Source organism: Lynx rufus, unplaced genomic scaffold, assembly GCF_022079265.1.
Source record: "Lynx rufus isolate CCGP_SWC_20201006 ecotype Redwood Valley unplaced genomic scaffold, mLynRuf1.p SCAF_12, whole genome shotgun sequence".
Lineage (NCBI taxonomy): Eukaryota > Metazoa > Chordata > Mammalia > Carnivora > Felidae > Lynx > Lynx rufus.
The window spans coordinates 13,267,702-13,294,713 of NW_025814826.1; the positions used below are offsets into that span (position 1 = coordinate 13,267,702).

The window sequence follows — 27,012 nt, forward strand, 5'->3', positions numbered from 1 at the left end:
TCTCAAAATAAATAAACTTTTAAAAAAGATTTTATTTTTTTAAAAGTAAAATAAATAGCAATATAATCTATAGAGCACCAAGAAAGCCAGAAATTACCTTTACATAATGAGTAGAACCCATGGAGTCAGATCAGTTTGGTTTCAATTCATCTCCTTCAATAAGTAGCCTCATGACTTTGGTCAAATTACTCAATCTCTCCAGACTGATTTTTCTCATTCGGAAAATGGGAACAATAATTGGCACTTTTCTCAGAGAGTTCATATGAAGATTAAATGAAATAATACATGCAAACTACTCAAAATGATATCTGGCTCAATTTGTGTAGTAGTGGTAGCAACACTTTTTTTAGTGTTTATTTATTTTTGAGAGAGACAGAGACAATGCAAGTGGGTTAGGGGCAGAGAGAGAGGGAGACACAGAATCCGAAGCAGGCTCCAGGCTCTGAGCCATCAGCACAGAGCCCCACGAAGGGCTCAAACTCACAGACCGCGAGATCATGACCTGAGCGAAGCCGGACCCTCAACCGACTGCGCCACCGAGGCGCCCCAAGCATTTGTAATAGACATATAGGCAAACCCCGTATGGAAAAAGTTGTATAGTTTTATTCACAGACACAAAAGAATTGAAATAGAAATGGAAAAATTTGGGTAGACAAGTCCATTATCTTGAAGATGTTTAATTTCCCCACTTTCTTCCCTCAATTCAATTCATTTATAATCAAAATGCCAATAAGATTTTACAGAATTTGAAATACTAAATCTATTATTGTAAGGAAGAATAAAGGCATAAGAAAAACCAACATAATTTTGAAATATAACAAGAATACCAGGAATCAAAATATATTACAGAGTTATAGCAATAATAGACAGTACTAGTTAAGGGAAATGTCCGTGAAGATCAAAAACAATTTCTTGTGCATACATGAACTTGGAATGTGATAACATTGAAATAAGTGGGGAGTATTTTTTCAATAAATGGGACAACTGGTTTTCCTACGAAACATCACAAAAATAGATCTTTATTTCATATCATACACATTTCAAAGTAAGAATAAATTATTTTTACATTTCTAAATGTTCACAAAATTCAACAACAGCATCTCCAGTGGTTACAGTCTACCAGACATACCTCAGACAGGAAGGGACGGACAGACCACGCAGCTCAGCTCCGTTCCCCAGAAATTTATTTTTCTTTCACCACTACTCTGCTAGCCTCAGTGGGGGAGGGGGAAAGGATGATGCTTCTCCTTCACACTGGCTCAAAAAAATACACACTATTATTGTCATGACTATCTGTGTCATGACTAACGGGTTAAATAGTGGAGGAAACTGTCCAGGGAGACAGTAGGGAGAAAATGAAGCCGGTGCTGTGATCGAGCTGAGCCATCAGGCTCCGATCTCAGATGCCCTCATATTCCCACCTACTAAGCTGCCTACTGACACTTCTGCTTTCCCTCTGGTTCAGTGGGAAAAGGGGCCCTGCCACAGTGCAGTCCAACCCATCCGGTTGTGTTTAAGTCCTATCTCCTCCCACTTTCTTAAGGAACTTCAGAAAATTTAGCTTTTCTGTAGCTTGCTGTATCGGGCCAGGGTGGGGAGGGCCAGAGGTGGGGGTGAGGCTACTCTGTTCCTGATGAGATGGCAACACGTTAGCTCCTTCAACATGCACCACACATCCACAAGGAAATCGGGGAAGACAGGGCGAGGTTCTTGTTGCTACCTCATTTTCACTAAAAAAAAAAAAAAAAAAAGTGAATTGTGTTTTGTTTTGTTTTAACCTACATAAAGAGAATTTTTTCCAACTTATCCTTTACTGAATACTAAAAGCGGGATCATGCCAGAAGTACATGAATTTCAAACTGATCTGTAAATATTGCTATCATAATCATGTCCACTTGTAGGTATTAACTAACTGTAGCTGCTTCCTCGAGGCCCAGAGGTTACAAACAAAAGTCTAGGGAGCCAGCGTGCCCTCCAGAGCTGTCCTGACAAAGCACACAGCACGGCTTAATCTAAGTCACGGGCACTTTAAAAAAGAGCTTTCTCCCTTCTTTTCCCAAAGAGGAATCTAGTAGCATTTCTTACAGTTAATTATCTGTTCTCCTCTTTTTAATTGGAAAGAGGCTTTCAAGTGACTCATAACAAAAATTTGACCTCAGTAAAAACAGAAAGCTAGGGCAATTGTTAAACAGTATGGTTTTTTGAACAGTTAATACTATTTTCATCCTTATAAAATTCCAACTCTGTCAAACAAGGAAGGTGATATAAGCCAAGAAATACATATCCTACCACTTTCACTTTTATGATTTTGGAAACCATTAAATAACTGAAGAAAAAAAAAGAAAAGATGAAATGCAGCCAAGTAAGAGAGAGAATGGGACTCTGTGTCTTTAAGCGAGGCAGAAAAATAAAACCCAATCATTCCAAATGTATTGCTTTAGTCATCTGGTTTCATTCTATTAATGACCTTTAACATCTGCAAAAATATTGTGAAAAGCTAATTTTGTTTGTACTGAGGTGGTGCAGAACAGTTTCTGGCTGTCACTCTAGGATATGCTATAAAATAAAATTGTCTTTCTGGGAGTCTGACAAAAACCTACTGTACGAATCCAGTTTATTTACAACATCTAGGAATGAAAAGAAAACAGAATTTTACAACATGCCAACATGCGAAAAATGAATAGTACTTACACATTTGTGTGTGTGTATTAGCAATACACATACTCCTATCTCCCAAGATTAAAGATTTTTTAATAACATTTTATGACACTCAACAAAAATTCTAAGCAGCAAACCTATTTCTCGATAAACGTTATGCTATTAAAATATGAGAAAGCGTTATTCAACATAATATGTTTTGATTTACTGCAGGAGCTCTTAGAAGGGCGAAATGGACTCATTTCCTCGGTTTGACAAGCCTTATGTTTCTATTACTTAAATAAGAATCTTTGTAAAGAGGTAGTGTCATCAGGGTTAATGTATTGACTTTATATCCTTAGAGGCCAAGGTTAAAAATATGCCAAAGAGCCATCAAAAAGAATAAATCTAGTCATGCTGGCCTTGTCCTTATATCCTCATTCTCAACTACACTATCCAATTTTGTGAATGATTTGTGGACCCTGCCTAGAAGTGTCTGGGCCTCAAGAATGTAGAGCTTTCATGGGTCAGGAGTTTGATGAGCACAGTAGGCCCAGCTCAGGGACCATAGAATAGTGGATGTCAATGCTGGGAGAGGACTTGAAACCATGTAGCCAAGGCTCCAGCCCGATAATGAAGTCCTTCTGACCACATACATGCATGCCCTGAGGCCACACACTCAGATGCTTGATAACTTCTAATACAAGGGAATTCACTACCTTTCAAGGCGGCATGCTATCTTGAGAAAGCCGTCAGAAAGTTTTCAAAACATTAAGCTGAGACATTTCTTCTGGAAGATCTCCCTTGGGACAACAGACAATCCCCTGCTTCATCATCATCATCCTTTGTATTTGAAAACAGGTCAAATTTGTCTGGTTCCATTAACATGTGGCCTATGGCCTCACTTAAGATCCACTCATTATCAGAGATTTTTCAGCCAGTTACACATAGATGAGTGTGGACTAAGAGATAAATAGATGGTAAGTGGACATGCAGGTATAGACATCCTGAAAAATGATCACTGAGTCAGAAGACTATCACTTTCCTTGACTAGGGCATCAACATCTTGGTAATATTCAGTACCAATTAGCAGCTACGTCACAGCGTTTACCCCTACTAAGTCGACCAGCCAAAACCACTAAGCCTTTTACAATAAGTTCCTAAACTTATCTCCTGAATCTGCAATGACGATTTTCAGGACCTAGCTCAGAACTTCACATCATGTGTTTGAAGTTTGATATTATTCATTTGGACCGGTAATCCCAGGAGGTTGTATCTTATACAGAACTGCAAGGAAAAATACCCAACCTTTCCCGCCATTCGATCCTCGACATCACCCAACACCCTGTCAAGAGCACCCAAGGATGGGGAAGGAACCCACACTTACCCAGGGGTAATTACATGAGAGTTTTCCCCCCCTCCCCCGTTGTCTTTACCCTGTTTTATTTTGGCCTCCTAACTGTAGTCATAACATAGGAAGTTTCAAAGTTGCACTGAGTGGTGCCAAATAAATACCTGAGAGGTAGACTTCTCTGTATGGGCGGGGAGAGGCAACGCCCTACAAGCAATCTTCAAGTCAGCTGACATGGTTTCAAGATGAATAAAGCTTTATTTAACCTTTCCTTTCTGGTCACCTATTCTCACTCCCCTCAGTAATCATACCCCAACATTTTTGCAACAGCACAATGAATGGACTTGAGAGTGATGTATTTTCTTTTCATCTCCAAATATGTACAGTTTCATAATGGGCCATCTGTCATTTTGCTATTCCATGTAGACAACAATGCCCTAAAGTTTTGTTGTCATAGCAACCACACCAAAGTATCCAAAGCAAACTCTGTAGTCTTTCCTACTCTCAGATTCCACGCAACATAGGGAGGGGGTGGGGGCTAAAATTTCAGAAAATTTAAGTTCCTAGCATTTGTTACCTGTTCACAATTAATGCTCAACCTAGTGCACCTCAAACCTCAATGAACTAGATTATAACATTTTTTTTTTTTTAAGGAGGAGCAAAACTGTCTTCTGTAAGCTATGATTTATTTCATTTCAGGTTAGTTTTGTTAGAGACAAGTTAAGTCTTGGTTTGAATTCTGGAGAGATACATGTAGCAATCAAACCTTCCTTTTCACTTTGCTGAAGACCAATTTTAGAGGAGGCAAGAAAAAATTCAGCTCATTGTTCATATTCTTGTCTCCCATCTCATAGCATCCAGAGTGCCTGTGCCACATTATAGCAGGATAAAGGAACCGCGAGTGGATTCTGTGAAGAAGGTGGAGGGGGGGAGCACAGTTTTTAATCTTGATTTACTTTATTTCTTTTTTTCAGAGACTATCTTTTACTTATCTTTAACTTCTTTCCTGTCCCATAGGCATGGAAATGATTCATTTTCTTTCCCTTTCATTTGCAATCTTTAACAGCTTTCCCAGAAGGGGTGTCTGCATTGCACCGTGTGATACTGTTTCATAGGGAAATAAGTTGAGTCTCCTTGCTCTTCTTTCTAATGTCTTTCAAGCATTTTTTAATCATTTTTTTTCTTATTTCTTAAAAAATTAAGAAACGGAAAGTCGCCCAAGTAGGAGGAGGAAAGGAAACAAGGTGTAAGGACATTACAGGCCATCGCAGAAATGTGGTCAAGGAATACAAGGAGGGGGACTGTAGGAGTGAAGAGAAAGCCACTGATTGCAGAAAATACCTTAAGGTAAGCATTCATGCAACAATATGGCGGGCACCGTTGTTTGCTATGGAAGGAACACAAAAATGGGTACAATAATATCCTGACGACTGAGGGTGTGGGAAGTGGACTCTTTCACAGGCAGGGATGAAATAGATACAACTATCTGATAGGGTATTTTGGCAGTATATATTTTTTGAAATGTAAATACTTTTATTTCATTTTTATTATACTTGCAATACATACGCATGATTCACAATGTTGAAAAAGAAAGAAAATATATTTAAAAAATATTCATAGTCTCACCACCTAAAGACAATCACTCTTAATTTTGGCATGCACTTTTCTAGATTTTCTCAGCTATGTAATAACATAGCTGTTTTATGTATATATTTAATATATATATATATAATGTCTATTTAGATATAGCATCTATGTAAAAGCTTATATATATTTATGTGTACATATAAATTGATATATATTCATATATATTTATATAAATATTATATGTATGTGTGTGTGTATATATATAGCCAAAAACATGTTTTATATACATATATATGTATATAAAATAAAATTCTGGATTGTCTCCCTTAATATGATGACACAATACTTTCTACATTAGCACAGATGTATAAACATCATTTTTAAAAATTGTGTGACTGTCTATAACGTGGTTATACCCTAATTAATATCCTCTAAACCAGATGCTAAACCTTAAAAAAAATGGTATCCACTAGCTTTTCCACTTTTGAATTATTTGCTTAAAATGTATTCACCAAGTGGAATTAAGATTTCCAGGATAAAGAAATTGTATCAAAATCAGTGGGTACCAATTTACATTTCATACCAGCTTTTTATAATACTTTTTGGCATTCTGTTTTTCTTGTCCTGTGGCTGACGTATGATTTACTGAGTATTAGAACCACATGCCCAGGTAAATCCTTCCGGGGTCTTCTAGAGTCTGCATTTTTTTGTACTCTTTGTCTCAAGTCACATCTACCTTAATTTTATTCCTTCCTACCACCTTTCTCAATCAGTTCACTAAAAGAGTGAAATGCTCCCAATGTTTTTCATCTTCTAGGGACTTCATTAACATCTTGTGAATGTTCCTTCAAGTTTGATTGAACAAGGGCGATTTTCCTCCGGACAACTGATAGAGTTCGAATATGCTGGATCCGGTATTATTTTAGATTAATTTAATCTTCATGCTTTCAATGTTCAGCCCCTGATCTATTTCCTCTGATGGTCTGCTATAACAATCCAGACTTCTTAATAAAGATATATCCCCTGCAGTGAAGGCGTGCTTAATAAATAATAAAAATGATGTTGTCCTTTTCCAGATGAACATCCTTCTGCAGAACATGGCAGTCCCACTCTATCTTAAGCTCATCTGAGTAATTAAGAAAATCCTCAGGTTCTGCTATGGTATCAAAAGTGAGCCGGAACATCTAGTTCTCCTGGATACTTTTCTGGATACTCCTGTGGTTTACTTTTCATGCATACCCTGTGAGTTTCATGCAATCCTCTACTGTTTTCTGACACCACACCATACACAGTGAGGTCCAGCACCCAAGGTCCTTGGATCCCAGAGATGACTGTGGCTTTCCCCTCTTCTTGTGGCCAACTATCTGCCATAGAGAGTCCTCTTTGTGCTACTTGTGCCGTGAATGCTTCAAGAGTCACTTTACTAAAATAGACGGAAAAATATTCTCGGCCCAATAACATCACAGTCTGCAGCCTGAGGCACAAAATCATGTTGACATTTGCCTTCAGTATATTTTAGAGATTTTCTTGACACACTCCTATTATTTTTATAAGCTATTAAATGGAACTCATTTATCCCACGTCTTAGGTAGAAACCTTGGGGGTCTGGACTGAAGGATCATTTGAGAAAAAGCATACTTAAAAATAGCCTCCTTGACTTTCACCACCCATCGGTATATTCCTTGCCTTGAATCCCCTAGAATCCTCATAAAAATCAGTGCTTGAGTTGCTGATCCCACATCCCTCTAAATAAGCCTGGTAGAGTGTCTGTTCCCATAACATGAAGAGTTGGGGGTCTGCTTGTAGACACCCACTGCATAAAGCATTTATACATAAGGAAATCTGTGCAATCCAGAAATGCGATACTGAAAGCTAATTTGTATGGAATGCTTGAATGCTTCATCTGCACAAAGGGAAGACATGCAGCTTAGACGTGTTAGTCAACTTGTCCAAAGGGAATGACAAAACTAGGATTCAAACTGAGATCTGTTGACTCTGGAGGCTATGCTATTAACCTCCACACTGCTCTTGACATGCGCTAAAGAAGAATATTATGAGGAGCTCAAAAGAATGAGATATTGGTCATTCTCAGGGTAGTGGTCTATTGAGGAAGTATAACTGAACTTGGCCCTTGAAGGAGGAGTAGAGTGCTAAAATATGGAGACTTGGAGACGTATGTAGGCTTAGAGAAGATTCAGATTAAAATCCTTAAAAAGAAGGATTCTAAGGGATTATCTAGGAGATGTTAAAGGAACTAAGAACTTTAGGTTTGTGAACAGGAAGTTGAGACAATCATGTTACCATGATATTCTTTCATGAAGGGTACTTCCCCAGAAGGCAGAAAACAACAAAGCTTGTAAGCTAACACATTAGAGATTTTAACCTTTAAAAATGATGAAACAGAGTGATAAAGTAACAGAATGTTTTGCCAGTAAAGACAGACATATCGTCTTGAAGGGTTTAAGGGGAACAGGCATTCTCTAATTCCCCATGGAGACCTGGAAAAGTTCCTCAGTGTGGGGTTATCCAAGACCAAGAGTGCAAGTCTCCCATTCAGACAGACTGAACTTCCTCTTTAGAGGGGGAGATGTAAAACAGGACAGTCTGTTCTAAAAGGGTGTTTGCAGTTCATGCATTTGACGTTCATGCACCTGAAGCCTTCAAGTGATACAAGTGGTGTGTGTTAGTGTATGTACATAAGCTTGTCTATATGCTTTCATGCTTGTATACATGTATTTATGCATATGTGCATGCAACTGAAAACATCATAAGTTACTCTTTTTACAGCACTTTACATTGATAGCACGGTTTAAAATGATAGAAACCACGTAGGTAGCATTACTCAGTCTTTCTTTGGAAAAGGCATGTCTCTCCTTGGAAATCTATGACTGAGGTAGGGAATCATGAGCAATATAAGATACCAGTTAACCTTTATACCTAGCTCTGCATTCTAAACCAGAAAAATAAAGGCTGCTGAACACATTCATCTCACTGCCTCAATTACATGAAGTGGATAATCAGCTTAGCACTGTAAGGAAGATACTGAATATGTGTTGATTTTTCTTTGGTATTGATTGCTGTGCTTTGACATACTGTTCTCGTTATTATGCTCCGAGGCACCACCTGGCATCATTGTCTGTCTTTCCTCACACGTCACGTGATCATCCTTTTTGCAGTTGTTTCTTCATTGTATGTAGTTTCCAATGCACATGCCTAGAGTTTAAGACCCGGCTTATTGGTTTAAGTGACAACAGTTTATACTTTAAAGTCCTGTTTGATGAAAACTATACAGTTTTCGACAGATATCTCTGAAATTCACTGGCAGATTTTTCTAGAGTGTATTTTCTTTTCTCGTTTCTCTCAAGAAAAATGCCTTTTCTCATTTTAGAAAACACTTCCATTTCTGAATAGGTCATGGTCCAAATGTAAGTTGCAAATGCACCACTGTACACATTCTTCGCATAAATACCTTAATGTGAACAACCAAAACCTGTGTACATGTTTATTGAATAGCAACTATCGTGAGAATTATTACCGTCAGCTTCCACAAAGAAGCATATGCTTAAATAGGTCACTTGTCTCTGCCTACGCACCTGTCTACCTGGCATCAGGCAGGCCGTGTGTGTCCCCCTCCTCCCAATAATCAGCAAAACTTGTTCCCTGCACTTGGGGCACCTGAGGTCCAGGCATCTGAATCAGTCCAGCACCTGAATTGTTCCAAAAGAGAACTCTCTAAAAACCTTGCAGTTGTCCTTGTAAGCAGTGCCCATCAAGTCAAAATGCTGGCAGAAATCTGTCCCAACCAACTCCCTAACCTTTAATGTGTAAGTATAGGAGCATATCAGCCTTGTATGTTTCCATGGTTCACATTTTGCCAAAAGATGAACTGTGTTGACTACCCATAACCTATTAGTCTGAGAAAGTCCATCAGTCCAACCCCACCAGGGCCTGAGACCTAGTATTTTTCGGGCTGTGAGCCAGTAAGAGCCGAGCTCCTGAGCATTCCCAAAGCCCCAACCCCCACCCTTACTAAGTTTGTGCCTCCTTGTCTGCTATCGAATGTGCTTGGGACTGAGCTTCTGAACACCACCGTGAGCACAGACTTTCCATCCCCCACCCCAACATACCCATGTGACATCTCTCGCAATTCTCCCTATCCTTTGTAACTTGCTGTGTTCTTGCTCCCTGGACAGAACCACTGCACTGCCCTGGCTTAGTCGCCACATCCCACAATTCTTCTGTGACAAACCACATAGCCAAATGGCTAATGATGAGTCCCCTGCTTGCCCACGAGAACTAGCAATTCAGCTTATAGCAGACGCTCTTATATGGAAGTTGGTCTTTAGAAATTCCTCAACCAGAAAATGTCACAATTGCTTCTTCATAGGGAAACTAGAGCCTGCCCTCCCTGGAGATGTGAACTTTACTTTGGAACTGAAAAAAATGCCCACCTTAAAAATGGAAGCTGCAAAGATGAATTACAGCTGAGGAAACAACACTGTGCCTTCTAAACCATGAGAAATGCACTAGTTGTTGACATATTTAATCTCAAATGGAGATACTTAAGAAAGGACTATCACTGGGGGCTGTATACTCAGCACGGTCATGCTTATTATCATACGCCTTCTTCCAACATGAAGTGGCCCTCTGACTTCTCTAGAAAAGTAAGTTGTCCATGCTAAGGAAGAAGCTAGGTTTTTTTTTTTCAATTTTTTTTTAACGTTTATTTATTTTTGAGATAGAGAGAGACAGAGCATGAACAGGGGAGGGTCAGAGAGAGGGAGACACAGAATCTGAAACAGGCTCCAGGCTCTGAGCTGTCAGCACAGAGCCCGACGCGGGGCTCCAACTCACAGATCATGAGATCATGACCTGAGCCGAAGTCGGACGCTTACCCGACTGAGCCACCCAGGCGCCCCAAGGAAGAAGCTAGTTTTAAAGAAAGAGTTTTCACGTTATACATCTCTTCCCACAAAACATACATACACAATTGTTTCGATTGTCTTAGGAATTGGCCAGGACAATAAGATTTAGAATTTCAAGTAAGCCAATGCTCTTAGTTCATCAGTTGATGTCTAAGACCAGCAAAACCGGTGAATTGACCAATTTCTGTTTTCACATTAAAATGTTTTTTGGCAACGTGGGGATTTGTAGACATTTATCATTTTTCTTCTCTGAGATAACACAGAAGTCGATATTTTGGGTGTTCAGGACTCTTAGCCTCTCCATAAGGAAAGGTTTCCATCCAATCTCTAACTACTGGACAAGCAATGAGGAGGGTAAATTTTCATCCAAGGCCCGATCTTGAACAGCGGGAACGTGAGACATTCCAAATTGTTGGTGTTCATTTGGTGCCTGCAGTGGACCAAGAGCTAGAAACTTGGGTTACAAGCTAGCTGCCTTGCGAAAATATACAAAGAGAATAGAAGGTAGTGAAAAGGTTGTTGCAACAGGCTTCCTCTCTTTTGCCTTCTCTCCTCAAAGCATATCTGTTACGGAAGTAGGTCTTTGGGTTTCCATGTAGCTCGGACCCAGATTCTGCCTCCCCCTTTCCCATCAAATTGCCAAGGCACCAGGGCAGAGATTCACTGAGGTCAGCGTCGGGCTTTTGCCAACGATGGACAGTGGGTGTTATCATATCAGTGCAGTGAGCCGCAGGGGAGGGGGAGGGATACAGGAAGTCAGACTTTGATATTTCTTTCTGCTGGAACCTACTGTCAGATATCAAGTCACTATCGATACTATTCATATTGCTGAAAACAAAACCATCTTCAGGTTTTATCACTGACATCTCTTCAACCAGTCTTCCTTCTACTCTCGAATCAGTGTCAACATGCAGAGTTAAAACCTGCCCAGCCCCAGTTAAAAGCCTTCTTACGTTTGGTCTGGTAGCACTGATTTGTTTCCTCTTTTTTTCTCCCTACCTCCACGTTTTCCTCAGATTCAAGAGGCAAGTTCATTTCCCGGTTAGGTCTCTTATTAGTCATGTGAACTTGAGCAAACCACCTCTTTTCTCCAAGTTCATTTTCAGATGAGAAGAATGGGAGGAAATAATGCTTGTTTCACAAAGTTTTGAAGAAAATCAGATAAGATATTCCTACGTGAAAGTTCTTTGATGAAAGATACAGAGTGCGTAAACACTTTCCACAATTGGGGCGGCTCCCTCAACATGTCAGAACCTTCGCTCTTGTCCAGCATCAAAATACTCCTAATAAGTCACATCTTTAATAAAATCCATAGGACTTATATTTGTTCCCAATAAATAAAAGCCGCCTATTGGTATGCACAACGGGAGGCCAAGTAGCTACTTTTCGTACGGCCAGATATTTTTAAATTTCCTATTTATTTTTACAAAGCAAGTGTGTGTCTCAGAATCAAAATCAACATATTCAAAAGCAGTGACCGTGCCTTAGCAAGTAGAGATCCGGGTTCTATCTTAACCGGCACAAGCCTTTACTTGGATTAGTAACAGTGCAGTCGACAGATGTAAAAAATCAGAACCCACGAATCTGAAGATTATTTTTGTTGTGCTTTATCAAATGAAAGAGTGCATTTTGGAGAGTAAAGAGTCAAATCCCTCCCCTGCCTGAGCTACCATGCCAGCTCACCGCTTCCTCTGGCTGCTATCAGCCTCTCATAATGTAAAACATTTCTTCATTTCCAGCAGATAATACTTTCAGTGAAAAGGTAATTTTTGAAGTCTATTACTTGCATTCTTAGCGAAGAGCACAATGCAGCATTTTGTTCTAATATGCCATTGAAATTGTTTGAGTAGGTACACCATGGAATCAAATACAAAATGTCAAAATGGTTTCCATTAACTATGCACATTTGCACTGCTTCCGTTAATGGCCATGTTTTTGTTCTTTTCCTTCATCTTTACGTCTATAAGATGAAATGATTCAGTTGATGTAACTGAAAAGTACGTTGAAAAGGTAGAGAGCAAATTACAAAAGCATCAAGCCACAATTCCACCCACATACTTTATTTTATAATGAAGTTTAATAATGATGGAAACTGTCGCTAGATTTAAACATCAGTCATTTCAGCAATTGTAGTTAATGTGAATATTTCATACCGAGTAATGTTTTATAAAAACATGGCAGGGATTGTGTATTATAGTGAACTGCAATGTCATAATGAAATCTTAACTAGATGCTATTATTGTAATATATATTATGTTAAGAGGAATTTACTTCAACTTGAAAAGATAATGTAAGTACTGTGTTTCCTTCAACATTGTAAGTTCAGATAAAACCATTTTACTTGGAAGAAGGTGGGTTTTTTTTTTTCTTTTCTAGAATTAGCATGCACACCAATGAACACCCACTACTTATGAGAATAGGCGTTGTGCTGATGTCTCTTGGTGGGAAATTCACAACAAAAACATAATTATTGTTGTTCTTTGACAAAAAAAATAATGAACTCCAGAAAGACATTTGTGGTTCTTACACACTATATGTTTTTCAAGCCCCGGAAGTATTTGAGTTGCCCCTTCTGTCTACCTTGAAAAGAAAGGGCATCCCTAACGACAGAACCCTAGACCCAAACCTAAAGCAGCTCAGTTCCAAGGGGAGAGAGCCCATGGCGGAGCGAGGAAGGCTGAGCCAGGTGGTCATGCTTGCTGAGTCATTCAGCAGGCAGCCTTTCTTTGCTTTGCTTCCTGACAGTCCGGGTTCCTGCTGATGACTGCAAAGCAAGCATGGTAATATCAAAGGAAGGCAGCACCTGAACACTGTCTCGTTTTCCACCGCCTACCCACTTTCCACCCCACTCAGGGCAGTCTCTGGCCACATCAAAAAGGTTTAGCAAATCCCCGAGAGTGCTGAGGGCCATTTCACTTCATGCTCACATGACGAAGAAAGAAGCAGGAAGTACATTTTCACCTCCGAGTACCACCCCCTTCTCTCTCCTAGCCTAGGAGAAAAGTGGTGAAAGGCAGCCTGCTTGCCGTGGCACCACATTTGCCCGCAGTCCACAGCAGTTCTGGAAGATTAGGAACTAAGAGCCGTGAGCTGGCCACAGCATTCCTGCACTGGGCATGCGCTCAGGTCGTTCCCAGCACGTTTACCGCACAAAATGTTCCTCCTTGTTCGCTTTGGTTCCCTGAGTTGTCTGCGCTTCTGTGTGCATTTTCATATTTGAACTGGCTAAATGCCCCAGATTCCATAAAACAGCCAGAACAGTTAGTCTTTGCCGCCAGATGGCAGTATAATACCATTCAAGTATGGAAAGAGGTTTTTAAAAAATGGGCTTAAGGGACTTTGGATAAGTACTACTCAGTAAGCTATCCCCTGAAACTAGATATCATGTCCTTTGAATATTTAATACTGATCTATTTCAGATAAAGGGATCTACAGCTATGGTAAAAGAACCCTGTTTCGTTTAGCTACTGCTGTGCAACAAACCACTCAACAAAACTGACTGGCTTAAAGGGGTAATGATTGATTATTTATCAAAATTCTGTACATTCAGCTGGCTGTTCTTCTGGGTTTCTCTTCTGCTTCAGGATGGAGCGAAGGTCTTTCACTGAGCACTTGCAGCTGGGACCATGGCTGGGGCTGGAACTTCTAAGATGTCTTTTCATCCTCTAAGGCCCCTGCCTACTTCCACTTGGCCGTCACCATTTCAGTCTAGCACAAGTTTCCCTACAGCATGGCAACTGGCTTCCAAAAGATAGCCTTCCAAGTGAACAAGGCCCATTGTGCAAATGATTATAAAGGTTCTGCTTATATCTCACTTGCTAGCATTCTATTGGCCAAAGCAAGTCAAGTGGCCAAGCCCATGGTCAACTTGAGAGGGATCACATGTGAACATAAACATCAGGAGGCAGGGCCAGCAATGGGATGGTCTACCATAGATCCACAAAAGGATTTACAACTCAGAAGGAACAAAGAATCAGAAAATTCTCCAATTCTGATTTGCATTAGAAATGTCATAAACAGGAGCCCTTGAGTAGCTCAGTCAGTTGAGCATTCAGCTCTTGATTTCAGTCTAGGTCATGATCCCAGGGTCATGGGACCAAGCCTTGCATCAACGCAGAGCCTCTCTGTCTCTCTCTCTCCCTCTGCCCCTCTCCCCAGTTCACATGCTCTCTCTCTCTCAAATAAAAATTAAAATTAAAAAAAGAAATGTCATAGATTCCTTCTTGTTTCAATAATAATAGATAAGACAAATGGTGCTGACAAGCTTTTAAAATGTCAGAAAGATAGGCCTTCCGGTCTTTGCACTTCAGTAGAAGGGCAAAATTCCAGTCTCTGGCCTTAGAGTCACAAAACTTCAAATTCAACTTTTTAAGGACACCCATTATTGATCAAGCTAAAAGGGAACAGTAGAGCTAAGTAAACTTACAAACGACAGCCTCATCAACCAGATATAAATTCAATAGGTTTCAAAGACAGACATACCTGATTTACAAATGGAGACTATCTGCAAGTCCAATCTTGATAGATAAATCTCCCCAGGAAAACAAATTATAAAAGCAGAGGTTGTTTTATGAACACAAATTTGGAACAAGGGGAGCTGGATATTCTCACTGGATACTTCCATTAAAGTTGATGAATTGTCCTTCTCTGTTCTACAAACATCTCTATTTTAAGAACTGACTCAGTTCTGTTAAATTACAGCAACATTGCCTCTTCATAGGACTAAAAACACACTGATATAACACTATTTTCGCTAGCAATGATTATGAACAGGATTAACAATAAGAGTCAATTTTTTTCTCAATATTACATGTTGCAGAAAGCCAGTAATTTTTTTTGTCCAAGATAATATTCATATTTATAATGCATGACCCAGAAAGTACTGTTGACACATAATGTTGATTCAGTAATGAGCGCACTTCCATTTTTAATCTGATAATCCCCATGGCTAACAGGTTGCCACAGCCAAATGATGCTTTTGTAGTTTAGTTAACATCTGCCGATGATTGAACCTAAGGACAGTATCCATCAACAATTGCAAATTTGCTTCCCAGAATCAAGATTACAACTAAACAGCAAGGCTTTGCATCCTCTAAGGCAGTCTATTAAATTCATTTACATATGAAATTTATACCCTCTACAAATGTAACTGATACATGCCACTGTTATTCCTGACCTTTCAGTGAATTCAAAACAAAATGGGCAAAGGGGGATTTACTGAAACTCTTCAGTAAGAGTTTGTGTTTTTGTTTGTGCATTAAGATAACAAGCCCACAGTCTGAGAAGTGGAATATGTGAATTTTACATATAGCATTTCCTTCTATGAAATCTGTAGGCCAAACTCTCAAAATTCAGCTTTCATGAAGGGAGTGCAATTTTTCTATGATGATTGTTCTTCCTCCCATGGCAAAATATTCTTCATTATATTATAGACTTGATTAAGTGATTCATTAGATGAGGATGGAGAAATCGTCAACCCATTAACTGTGTCATATGTAAAAAAGCTTGGTCTCTTTAAATATCAAATAGCTCATGTGTCAATATTAAATTTCCAGTTCCCAAAACATGGCTACACAAGTCTTTCTCAAGAAATGTATTTATTTGAGCATTTGTGGAACGGATGTTCCATGCATGAAGAGCCAGTAAGTGACTCTGCAATATGGAACCACATTGACCATTTTAAGCACCCAATTCTTGGATTTACAACCCACAATGAAACATCTCACATTTGAATAGTTTGCTATCACCTCGAATTCAACCTGTTCAGTTAGCATTGATCAATAATGTTCACGAGGTACTCTGAGAAATGCCAGGGGTTCTCAGAGCTAACCAAGAGGCCACAGAGTTGAGAGGGAATCATGTCGAATTCAAGATTGCCAACTCCCTTCGAGTAGAGAAATTCTTCTTTTATTTGTTTATAGAATTATTTCCCCTTAAGCTCTTTTGATAAAGGGGAGCAAATATTGAGCACAGAGTAAGTGCTAGGTAAACATTATCATAACAACAATACCTCTATTTCCTGCGTGGGCAGATTTCTCCACTGTAACACAGACCCACCGAATCAAATGCTCTGGAAAAACCATCTGCATTTTAATTTTCCCCAATGAATCGCATGCAGGTGAAGTTAGAAACACTGATCCAGAGGGACTGATGGGTATTTAGTATATAAAAGAGGAACATCACTGCTACTTTCAAGAATTAGAAGTGGGAGCGGACAAGTAAGAGGATACCAGTTTTGTCTGGCCCAAAAAGCAGAACGAGGATCTTGGTAAAAGCGAGAAGCGAACTTGGGCTCAATACAAAAAACTTTCCAACGACGTCTGTGCAAAGACCGTGTAGGCTTCTTTGAGAAATAGTTGTCTGCCCCCTTGTGCCTGAGATTGATTGTTCACTTAATTGTGGACTTCTCCAGGATGTTTGTAGAGGTTACTTGAGCATCTCTTGGGATGCTTAGACTACCTTCCAACCTAAGTGTCATGATTCTGGGCATTATGTCACACACGGAAGCAGACGTTTTCTAAATAACATTCATCCCCAGGTGCTTTCAGTTCTTCCTCACCTTCACCCAGTACATTTGTTCAAAGAAGAGTCTTTTTCAAAGATTTTGGTATGTGGAGGGCTCTTTGGAAGACAGCTTCAGATATTCTCAGATCAGGATACTACACCATGTAGGCCAAAAGTGCTCTGAAAGCATAGGTGCATGTCTTAGAAAAATACACAGGAAGCCCTCTCTCAGGGGACAGAACCACACTGTATGGGGCAAAACAAGAGTTTCCACTTGGTGCCCGTGTCCACCAGCAACCGTTCCTTAAACAGTTCAACCACGCTCACGGGGCTCTTGAAATTAATCCTTGAAGCCTGATGGAACCATTATGTTCCTTCGCACAGCTGCTACCGTGAGTCTCATAAGACACCACCTTGCTTATAAGACCAGAACGTTAATCGTATGTTAGGACTGAAAACACAAGGTAAAAAGGCATAAAATCTAGACTGTTTCCATGCCACTATAGCAAGTATTAAAAAATATATACCTACACACTTTTATAATATAGATTTGTGGAAGGATGAAAATGCTGCTCTCATTTATAGTTTCCTCTCAGAACGGACACTTATTTATAAATGAATGGTTCTGTAATCACCCAATGGCACCTTCATAAATCTCTCCAATGTATGGTACCCTGTAACACATCTGATGAGAAATGTGTTTACTCTTTCAGGATTAAAAATAGAAAAACACAATAGAACAAGTTCATTGGCAGGTTCAGGTGGCCACTTAGTTTATAATAGAATCAGGAAATGAAAGTGCCCTGTGGTGCAGTAAAAAAACTCTACTAGAACCCATTTTTTAGCTAACACAAGCAAAGCACGCTGGTGAGTTTCCTAAGTTGTCAGCATTAAAAAAAAAAAAATTAACTGTATACCTCCTTTCAATCAGCTAAATATTTATTCAAATCTTCAGCTTGTTATTTCTTCATTAACAAGGTTTCCCCTGCTGCTCAGCAGAATATGTGAGGAACTTTGCAAATGTCAGAAGCACTCAAGTTGAATCAACCAGGGGAAGTGATAAAAAAGCCTCATAATCAAGTAGAACTACAATAGTGGCACATTTCAAGCTGGGAAATAATAGATCAATACACAAGGCTCTTTCCCGTGGGATAATACTGCTATTTGTTCTTATTTTGTGATTTGTTTTTACTCATCAAATCACAAGTACAATGCATTTCTGTGTTAACCTTCAATTTGTAAATGATCATTTGTATTCGAAGCCTCAGAACACTGCAACAGAGAAAAGAGGGTGCAATTTTCAAAGAAAGGCCGAGTCTTGTGAACAAAGGAGAACAAAATAAAATAAGCAAAGCATTTTAGGGAAAGAATTAGTGCTTTAGGAGCTCCTGGCTAGCGTGTGACTCTCTCCTTCTAATAGGTAAACCAAGCCTAATGAGGCAGTGTTTGTGGTACTGGACAAATACAACTGTTTTCTCCTCATAGGAAAAAAATATTTACAGCTTTGGTTTAATTTGGCATTAGGAAAGTTTAGCATGTTCGTTTGCTTGTTTTGGAAGAAAAAATTGTTCATTATCTCAAAAGTGCAGATGTTTTACCTTGAATTTTGTGGTTTGGTAAGGATCTTAGTTTGTGAGAGCTCAGCTGTTTCTGATCTAATACAAAACCTTATCACTGATTTCTTTTACATAATTCTGTGTCAGCTTCAGCACCATTGTCCAATAATAAAACACGCTTTAGTCCATTTATCTTTTGACCAGTTTTCTTACATCATTTCAGATGTATATTACAATCTAACAGCTCCCAGTTATTAAAAAAAAAAACCTAGTTCATAAACATGAACCATAGATACAAACCACAGATAAATCTTTGCAGACCGTTATTTCTTCATAAAAGATAATGAAACAATATCAAGACAGAAATTCAAAACATTTCTCCAAAATCACAAAGAAGAAAAAGTTTCCATGTACAGATAAATAAATGAACCCGTGAGGTTTTCACAGTGATCATGCACACCTTTCTTAGGAAAATTCTGTCCATTTTTCTCTTTCCAAGTACAAACAGACTTTTCTCTGCCAGAAAGTGTCTTTTTAAAAATAAGGATGTGACCCGCCACGAAAAGGAACAAGTGGCTAGTCACCCGGGAACTCTTCATTGCTAACTGATGACAGTGATGATGTTGTGAGAAGCTTCCAGAAGGACCCAATGGGAACCGTTAGCATGGACGTGCTGGAGAAATCCAAAACTCACCCTATCAGTGTTTCAGCAGGACTTTCAAGTCTTCAAATGTAGGAAGAAGAAAGAAGGGTCAGCAGCCAGGACACAGGTAAAGGTCAGTTTTTAATCCCCAGTGCCCATGTTCATTCATGGCCCCTAGAGGAGATTCTCAGACCTGGCCTCAGCATACTGGCCTTGCCCCTCTGAGAGGGGTTAGCACTATCCCAAAGGACAAACTCTGTAGAAGACAGACAAGAAATGAGGGCAAATTTTTATTACTCCCACCATGCTGCCTTCTGAAGACCCTGTCCTCAGGGTTAGACACACCAGCCCACTGTTCCCAGGCAAAGAGGTGACAGTTGCTGACCTGTACGAAAGGTTGGGGCACTGGGGGAGGAATGGGGGAGTGGGGCTTACTTAATGAGGAAAAAAGAAAAGTGTAATTCAAGGAGCAGCGTTTGATTACTCTGCTATTGTAGGGATCGATCGTCCATAACAAACACATGAAACATTAACAGAACAAAATGATTGCAAAGTCATCTTAAGACAAGGTCTATGCATGAACTAAATTAGGGGCTATGGATAAAATCAGACAATACTTGGATTAACTTCGTCCTTTCCTTTGCATTCAGATTCTGCTCAGGATGTTCTATAGGAAAGATCACGAGGTGCGTAGCTTGGGGCCAATATTTCCCAAGTAGAGCAAAGATGCTTCACTGGACTCCAGTGTTCAGGGAGATCTGCCTTTACTAGATGTTGTGAGTGGCTTTGTACAATAAGCTGGTTTCTTTTGTCAGACGAGTTCTCTTTCAAGCTGGCTGAGAGTTTATTTTCTACTCTGTATGAAAATTCTACAGAGAACCTAATAGCACAGAATGGAGTCCAGAAATCATTTGTAATACTCAACCACAACACGGATTTTATTTTACGCCTCCTTCTAAATAAGTCTTTTCTAAATATATTTTAGAGGGCTGACGGCACATAAAAGGGAGCTATTAAGGAGAACCACAGGGTGTCCGTGATGGGAAGGGCTGATTATCACTGACAGCCTCCAACTTTGGAATTCATGGAAAGGCAAACCACAAATATTTCAGAGAGACTAGCAAGCAGATAAATTTTATGCCACATTGCCCTTCTCCCTTCTTCTCCTCTTCCCTCTCCCCTGCCTTCCCAGTTTCTTCTCAAATGGTACATCTGGGTGAGGTGTTCTGGGAAGCCTTCTTGTGTCAACACAATCAACATAATACAGACACATCAGCATCTTTTTAAAAGGTGAGCTTGCTCAGTCCAGAGCAGCCTTCTAATTAGAAAGTGCTATATTTATTTATACCCTCCTTTGCACGGCATTAGGAGGCATTATTCTGCAGTAGGATACTCTGAGAAAAGCTCCGTGCTTTCCAAACACTGGATTTCAGGGAGGTCCTCGGCAAAACTGTGAAGCGAATTTGAATCTTTTCCTTCATTCAGGTTTCAGTCTGTGACCTTGCACCCAGATCCCATGAATAGAACATTGTCCTCGCAGGGCAGAGGCTCAATAACTGGACATTTTCTGGGTCCCTGAATTTGTACAATGAGATATCAACTCCAATCTGTGAGCGCAGTGCTCCAGTGGCTGCAAGAAATGGCAGCAATATTGATGTCTTTCAATGTAGATCACATCATTCACCCTGCAGAGCTCAATAAAATGATACTGTAGTTAACAAGTTTTATAACACAAAGTTACTTTAAAACATGGAACTAATCAGAGGGAAGCCTGTGTGTGCATGTCACTGCCACGTTTAATTGTCAATAAATAAACAAAGATTTGCTTCACCTATTGTCATGTATATCCAGTAAGTCATTAATCTGAACTAATGAAGCTTAAGATATATGACAGACAGTTTTTATGGAGCGCCTCCTTAATGATATGTTTGCTTTTCATTTCAATGCCAAGAGCCCATTATCAAGAAAGCAGCACATTATGGTCCAAACGCATTGAAATCTACAGCACTACCCTTTGTTCTGAGTTCACAATAAGCCGCGCTTACACTTACATATTCATGTACTCTCGGAGATGAAAAGCGTTAGTTAGAAATGGATAAAGGAGGCGGGGGGGGGGGGCATGCGTCTCATGCTCCTGTTCTGCTGTGGGGTTTCCCCCCTCTGGATTTTTAAGCTCACCTGGAAAGAAAAAGGAAACTAAACCCAGTCCAATTCATGCACACAACCATTTTGAAAAACGTGTGAGTGAATTTGTATCATAAACACAATGAGTCCTAATCACTAAGGAGCACAAACCAGGGAAGCCAAGCTGCAACCGAGTAGCCGCCAGATAATAAAAGCAAGGCTTCTACAATTATTTCAATGTTTGCGTTAGTCCTAAAGCTTTGATGGTTTCCAAAGATAAAGCAATTATTTCTTATTCTGCTTGCAGTGCGGAGGAGAATAACGTGGACAAGTTAACACCTGTCAAACAATAATGGTCCCAATACCTGGTAACACGACAAATGCGAAAGAGTTGATCCTTTGGGCCAATGCCACCCAGAGAGGGTTGTAGGCTCCAAAGGCCAAATGAAAGATTCAGTCACGTTGCAGTTGGTTTACATAAATCTGGAGAATTGTGCCTTAAAGGAGACTAGATTCCAGGAGGACACAATATATCTGTGTGTAGGAAAGGACAAAGGACTATTACTATGTATGACCAGGAATCTAGACTACCTTGTTTCTCAGTGCATTTCCAGCACCTTCCATAATCCCTGGCTCAGGGAGGGTACTTTGTGAACATTTACTTAGTTATGTAAGTGAGAGGAAGACAAAGATTTTTGAAAACTTCCTTGGAAACACCTTCTTCTCTTCCATTCCATTCTGTCATTTTCTCTAGTAAAAGCAGGAAGGCCTCCACTGTCAAGTGCTTTCTCTTCTCTGTCTTTGGGGTCTTACAAGAAGGGCCTTTATGAAATCATACTTCGGGGCGCCTGGGTGGCTCAGTCGGTTGAGCGTCCGACTTCGGCTCTGGTCATGATCTCATGGCTCGTGAGTTTGAGCCCCACGTCGGGCTCTGGGCTGATGGCTCAGAGCCTGGAGCCTGCTTCGTATTCTGGGTCTCCCTCTCTCTCTCTCTCTGCCCTCTCCCGCTCATGCTGTCTCTCTCTGCCTCTCAAAAATAAATAAAATAAACATTAAAAAAATTTTTTTAATTTAAAAAATTTTTAAAAATTAAAAAAAGGAAATTATAGTTCATCCCTTCTTGAATGTTCTACTTGCTCAAACCAAAACAGAATTCAATCCATTCCTTCTGGGGATACTCACAGAGCATCCATGAGCCCGATTGGTATGCGGACCCTCGTGGAGCTCACAGACACACACTTAGACCATTAGACAATTTTGTAAGCAGCCTTTTTGGATGTGTAAACAAAGTTCTAAGTGCCACAGGGGCACAAAGGAGTTTGATTGTGAGTGGGGAGCTCAGGGAAGGTTTCTCAGGACACATGTCTTATGAACTAGGCCCTGGAGGGTGGCTCAGCACTTGACAGGCAGACAAGTGAGTGTTCCATGAAGAAGGGTAGGACAAACAAACTAACAGAGCATGATAAAGCACTGAGTGTTCAAGAATCAGCAAGTGGTCCAGTGTCCTAAACACTGCACACCATGAAATGAGACAGAAAAAGGTAATCTGGAACAGACTCTGATAAATGGTCTTAATCATAAGACAGCTACTATTCCTTTAGCATTTATTATTCTAAGCACATAGGCATTTACTTTCATAATAAACCTCATTTTTGAGTGGGGCTTCCAGAGTAAATGACTTGTCCAAAGTCATGGATGTATGTACGTACTTGAACTCAATCAGGTCCATGACTATCGAAGTTCAAAGCCCAGGCTCTTCATCATCATTTTTTTTTTTTAAACAAATGCCAAGACAGAGTAGCCTGAACATTTCTAAGCCCTTTTAATGTAGGGCCTTTTCACAACACTTCTGTGGATTTCTACAGACCTTCTCAGCCCTATATATAGAAAAAGAGAATTCTGAGGAAGGACGTAAAAACTAAGGAAGGAGGTAAAAACTAAGGAAGAGTTCATTATTACACCCATGGGTTTTTATGAAGAAGGTTAAAATAGCAGGTGACTGCATTGGCTATTTAGGGACAAGCTTGGTTTTAGGGAAGTGCTATTTCCTTGTTGCTTCCAGAACAGTCATGTATCTCCTAAGGTGCTCAAGGCCACATCAGGTGCTCTGTATAGAAACTAGGGTCCTGAGACTGGAAATAATAACAACAAGAAATAAATATTAAAAAACCACTGATACTTTTGAAACGAGTGGCAGGGAAGTGCTGTGGGAGTTCTCCCTGTCTCTGTCTGCCAGGTGGAGCCTGCTCCTTCGCTCCACCATCTATAGGCCTGCCCTTGGCATTGCAGCTGCCCCCAGAAGTGCCGAAGTCATGGCCAAGTTCTCATTTGGCTTCAACACCATTTTACATCAGCATGCCATATAACCATCTGAAACCTTTACTAGAGTGCAGAAATATGGACTCGCCTTGCTTGTAACCACTGATCCTGAGCTCATAAAATACCTAGAGGCACCACAGTGGCTCAGGTGGTTGAGCATCTGACTTCCGCTCAGGTCATGATCTCACAACTCTTGAGTTCGAGCCCCACGTCGGGCTCTGTGCTGACAGCTCAGAGCCTGGAGCCTGCTTCGGATTCTGTGTCTCCCTCTCTCTCTGCCCCCTCCTGCTCATTTTCTTTCTCTCTCAGAGTAAATAAACCTTAAAAAAAAAAAAAAAGACCTAAATAATGGGGTGGGACAACCAAAAGATTGGCTACATAAGTGTTCAGTTCAGAAGCTGGAGACAGTCATCTCGAATGTTGAAAGTGGTGAGGTCCTTGAAAGGTGGCAATTGATATTGAGTGCGACAAGACAGCAAAAGATGACAGTGCACCCAGAGAAAAGTCTCCAAAACTTATCCAAGACGAAATCCGTTCCGTGATCAGACGGATCACAGCTACAGTGACATTCCTGCCACTGTTGGAAGTTTCCTGTTCCACTGATTTGTACAAGGGTATGGTTGTACCTGAAAAATGGAAAGGGTTGGGACCACAGTTCATTGCAAATTCTGAGGAGGTCTGTCTTCATTCATCTGCCACCACGATCCACAAAGAAAATAGCATGGTGGCCTACAAAATTCTTGTCAATGACTGAGGATAAGATAAGGACAATGATGTACTGGTAATTCTCACATGTGATTTTCCTGAAACCAAGTCAACCAGAGTTGATACATTTTGTTTCATTGGCTAATTTTTAGATTGGGGGTGGGGGTGGGGGTGGGGGCAACGTAACACTAGACTTCCGTTGAACTGTACGTAATTGTTCCATTTTTGGGTACCTGTATGACTTTATACAGGGTTGACATAAATTATTGCACACTGTTCAAAAGGGAACTAACATTGTTAGTTATGTCAATTCCTTTAAGGTGGTAACTGTAGATGGAAAGCTGTTGCTATAAAGCTAAATACCTTCTTAAATCAGCCCTTTTGGTCAAGTATCTTGACTCAGAATATAGGTGGGGAGATATTTAAATATAAAATACAACAAAAGAAGTCTGAATATTCAGAGTCTTTGTTTAGATCCTGAAGTTATCTAATGAGAACCAATAAGTAATGAACTGCTGCTTCTATTAGGCCCTAGCCATTTATTTCATTTGCTAGCTTCCATACTGAAAACATTTTCAATTACTTGATTTTAATTTATGTTAACTTGAATCTACAAAGCTATGGATATTTCTATATATATCCATATATATAGATAGATATAAATTCTGTATCTATATCGGTATCTAATTCTATGTCTATATCCTATATCACAGGATATAAGTTCCTGTGATACAGAACTCTCAGAAGTGTTTTTTTAATTAAAGTTTTATAAAATCAAGCTTAAAAAAAAATAACCCTGATGACCACCAGCCCCTCTATCTTGGACTGTGCCACAGGCATCCTGGTCAGAAAGAAGCCATCTGATTCTTTAATTTTTTTTTTTAATGTTTATTTTTGAGAGAGAGAGAGAGAGAGAGAGCAGGGAAGGGGCAGAGAGAGAAGGAGACACAGAATCCAAAGCAGGCTCCAGGCTCTGAGCTGTCAGCACAGAGCCTGACACGGGACTTAAACCCACGAACCGTGAGATCGTGACCCAAGCTGAAGTTGGAAGTGTAACCAACCCAGGTGCCCCAGTAAGCCACGTGATTCTTTAGAGTTCTGGAAAAAGTACCCTACATGCTCTTTTCATCATTTAGTTCAGGACCTCTCAAACTTTGTGACCAAGGTGGTATTCCTAATGTGTAAGCCTCAATAATATATATTAAACGTATTATCCAAGCAAGCTTAAAGAAAGGGATTTCTGGTTAATAAAGCATTGTGTTTGGTAAACAGTTTCTGGGCATGAAGAAAATGAGTTGGAATTACTAAGGCAGTTATATTAAAATCCTCTAGAACAGGCTTTCTCAACTTGACCACTATTAACATTTTAAGCTAAATTATTGTGTTTTAGGGGCTGTCTTGTGCATTGTAGGATGTTAAGCAGCCTCCTTGGCCTCCACCTACTAGATGTCAGTAGTGTTCCCCAGGCCTAACAAACAAAACTCTCTCCACACATTGCCAAATGTCCCCCAGGGGAAAGCATCACCGTCAGCTGAGAATCCCTGCTGCAAACATTCATATTTAATGAGCATAATCTAACCTTGTTTTGGTGAGACAAAAGGCACCTTAGAATCCTTTCGTGACTTAGATAAGAAGATGAGATCAAAGACAGTTTAACATTCTAATTTAATGAAACATCACATCACAAAGCTAACAGTAATATTAAGTAGTGAATATTTGTCTATTAGATCCACCTCTGAGGAAAACATTCATTATTTATACCATTTTGCAAATGAGAAGACTCACGGCTCAGGGAGCTGAAGTGACATGTCCAAAAACAAGTTATGAAGTCTTGGGTGAATGTTCTGGGCCCACAGAAATCCTGGGCCACTACAGATCCTGCCTCCTGTTGAAATAACACAGATTCTTGGACTTGCATTTCCTCAAAACTACATGAGCCACCTCATGATGACAACCCCCATTCATAATGTCTTACATCTTTTTTCAACTTTCCCTTTCACAGGCAACATACTTTTAATGCCAGAATTTCATTGGACATGAGGGGCGCCTGGGTGGTTCAGTCAGTAAAGCATCCAACTTCGGTTCAGGTCACGAGCTCCCCGTTTGTGGGTTTGAGCCCCACATGGGGCTCCGTGCTGACAGCTCCGAGCCTGCAGCCTGCTTCGGATTCTGTGTCTCCCCCTCTCTCTGCTCCTCCCCCACTCATGCTCTGTCTTTCTCTGCCTCTCAAAAGTAAATAAACGTTAAAAAAATTTTTTTTAATTAAAATTAAAAAGAATTTCACTGGACATGAGATAGTGATTTAAACCGCAAGATGTGTGAATCCCTTAGAATCTTGGGGCAGCTAAAGAAAATCAAGATGTCAGGAGCCAACGAAGAAGGCTTTGGACTTCCGTGGACAATGGGCAAGTATGTCAGGAGTCAAATGCAAGCCAAAGTGAAAAATATATTCGGCTAAGACTTAACAAAGATATTGTAACACCGCACTTGGGTTTCACATTGAAAGGGACGTTTTCTCTATTATCTCCTCTTATCTTATAAGTATGTAGTGCAGTACAAATCCGTCCCCTCTTGTCCTAACTCGCTGTCTTAAAAACAGTTATTTCCAAATCTCTGTGCTATCACCACTGAAATGGTTAGTCCGGAATTGATAGTAGCCAC

General features: G+C 40.0%; 1 pseudogene; it reads left to right on the forward strand.

The window, feature by feature from the left end:
* The first annotated feature begins 19,507 nt into the window (after positions 1 to 19,507).
* On the forward strand, positions 19,508 to 24,400 carry LOC124507522 (mitotic spindle assembly checkpoint protein MAD2A-like; annotated as a pseudogene).
* The last annotated feature ends 2,612 nt before the right edge of the window (positions 24,401 to 27,012 follow it).